Here is a 2,866-nt window from a genome sequence, read left to right as displayed (position 1 = left end):
TTCAGGTCTGCAAAACAGTGAAAGCAAAGAGCGCTTCTAGTGGACCCAGGAGCACATCCCGTGTCCAAAGGGGGCAGCTGACTGTTGCCACACAGGACTGCAGTCCAGGGGTTGCCAAGCCTGATTTGTAGAAAAATCAAGAAATCCAGCCATTTAGTGAGGTGGTACAGAGGACAGAATCTGAGGCTGGTGGCCTGGGTCCAGCACTGACCAGCTCTGTGGCCTTGGGGAGATAGTTATGCCCTCTGTGCCTCAGTTTCCTCATCTTAATAATAGAGGCATTGTGAGGACTGAATGTTTTAATGTATAAAAGTGCTAAGAACAATGTCTGGCACTTAGTAGGCACTAGTTAAATAATAGCCATTGTAATTATGGGAAATCTCCCTGTTTTGAAATAAAGACAACTATTTAAAGGTTCCACAATCCCTTCACCATGGGTGAGTTTTCACGCCACTGTAAAAATGTTCAATGTTACAGTGATAGTGACTTTTCCTGGGTGTGTCCCTTCTCCCCTATGTGAGAGGAGACTTGGTGGGATTATTCTGGCTGCAGCTGAAAGGGGGGGGGGGTTGGCACGCTCCCTTATCCCACTGAGAACCACACTTCCTGTCCCAATTTCGCATCTTGCTTCCTCCTCACCTTCCACTGTATTTCCCACCAATGCCATATTTTATTTTTTCTATAAGACCCCCAACAGTATAAGATGCTCCTATATTTGATGTATCACAATGAACCAAAATAATATGACCAATTAAACCACAACACACAAATGAGGTATTCCAACATAAGAGACGTTCTAAGGAGAGAAGTTGTGCCTCTGAAAATACGTCTGTGAAATATGGTAACAGCTACCATGTATGGAGCGCCTACTATGTACCAGAAATGGGGCTACCTGCTCTTCATATACTGTCTTTACTTCTCCCAATTGTCCCCATTTAACTGAGGAAGAAACTGAGGCTCAGAAAAGCAAGGCAGCTTGCTAAATCATCTAGCTGGTACTTGGACTCGAGCCCAAATGGTCCAGTCCTAAGACTACCGCCTCCTTCCCTCTCGCTGTCCCCTGCCCTCCACCGCCCATCCCTGCTGTCCCCTTGTGCCACCTCAGGGAGACTCCAAACTGAAACTGTCACCTGCCCTCACCCATATTACAGCCACAGAGTAAATCTCACTGCAGCCCTGGACAAGCTCTAGTCCATCCATGTTTGATTTTGTCTAAACTTTAGAAGCAGAGTGAGTGGAGCTACGTCCATTATTGACACAGCAAAATTAATTTTCTGCCATCCCCTCCCTCCCCGCTCCAAGCCTGGCCCCCACCCCCTCACCTCTCCTGTGAGTGTTGGCACACGGCTGCTGACTGGTGCTCCTGAAATGCCAACTTGCATTTCTCATCATTAATTTCTTTCTAAATGTCATTAGTAATTGTTCCTGCTTGACCAAAGACTGCAACCCAGGCTTCCACCGAGAGCACCCTGGTCTCCTCCATAAGTTGATGGAGGCCAAGAACCCCCAGCCATGCCAGACCCTGGAATCCTGGCAGGAGGCAGCCAGCCCTACTCCCAACAAGTTGGGAAGACTGTCGTATCAAGAGGCACTTTTAATACGAACAGGACTCAACAACACAAAAATGCTTGCCTGTGGTATTGGGGCAAGGGTTGGGCGCTCAGGCTCTGGATGGAACCAGACTGCCTGGCTGTGCCTCCATCTCCACATCTGTAAGGTGGAAATCATATCAGCACTGGCTCAATAGAATTGCCCTGAGGATAAAAGGATAATCGATGCAAAAGACTCCCCACAGGGCCGGTAGCTGCTGTTGGTACTATTCTCCCACCTCTTCCTTGCCTCTTGCCACCAGGGTTGCAGGCTCAGCTCTGCCACTTACCAGCGGGGTGGCATGACGTCGAGTGGCTGAACCCCTCTGAGCCTGTCCTTGCATCTGTGAAAGTGGGACAATAATATTGACATCAACTCTCCCAATTCCACCCCGGTGCTGCCACCCTCCATTAGGCCTGCCTGGGGAGCTGGCCACCATGCTCGGTGATTCACAAACATTAAATTGCCTCTCCATGATAACCCTCAGAGTGGCCTGTTGTCCAGGTGATGGGGGGGAGGCCAACTCTGAGATTCACACCCTCTGGCCCCCCATGCTCGGGTCTCTCCTGTTCTGTCCTTGGCGGGCTCTTTGTCTAAGTCAATGTGGGGTGGGGCTTTGTACAGAGCAGACCTCTGTCGACGATGAAGCAACGTGACGCCTACTGTTATTAGTATTGTCATTGTTCCTAAGAAACTGAAGGCATTTGGTCCTGGCTGGGGCAGCGCCGGTGAGGGGCTGGGCTCGCCACACACACAATGGCCGCTGGCTTGAGGCTCTTGGCAGCTCTTGGCGGCTCCCCCGTGCCCATCTGTCATGATGGCATGGTGCCCCTCGAAAGTTGGTTCGCCTCCCGCCCTAGGGCATGAGTGACAGGCTCCAGTGGGCAGACAGGCAGCTTGAGGCTGATTCCAAGTGCCATCTCTGCCCGGAGCTGAGCCTTGGGGCCCACCCCCCAGTCCCCACCTGGGCCTCTGCACACTTCATGGCTCAGGCGGGCTGACCCCTGGGGCTCAGGAGGGCATCTGAGCACAGCTGGGCAAGGATTCTGCTTTAACACCACCCCTCGGATGCCCGTTCCTCCCCTGCTCCCCTCTGTGGTGACAACGGGGCAGCCAACGCTCACCCAGGGCTGCCCAGAGTGGCGACAGACTCATGTCCTGGGAGCAGTGCATGGCCTCAACCTGAACCTCTGTAACTCTGGCCTTACGGTGAGGCCTGCCGGCCACCCGCCCCAGCACCCACAGACCCCCCCTGGCGTCCTCGGGCTTTCAGAGG

Source organism: Galeopterus variegatus, unplaced genomic scaffold (genome assembly GCF_000696425.1).
Source record: "Galeopterus variegatus unplaced genomic scaffold, G_variegatus-3.0.2 Scaffold18335, whole genome shotgun sequence".
Classification (NCBI taxonomy): domain Eukaryota; kingdom Metazoa; phylum Chordata; class Mammalia; order Dermoptera; family Cynocephalidae; genus Galeopterus; species Galeopterus variegatus.
This window is presented reverse-complemented; position numbering follows the sequence as displayed.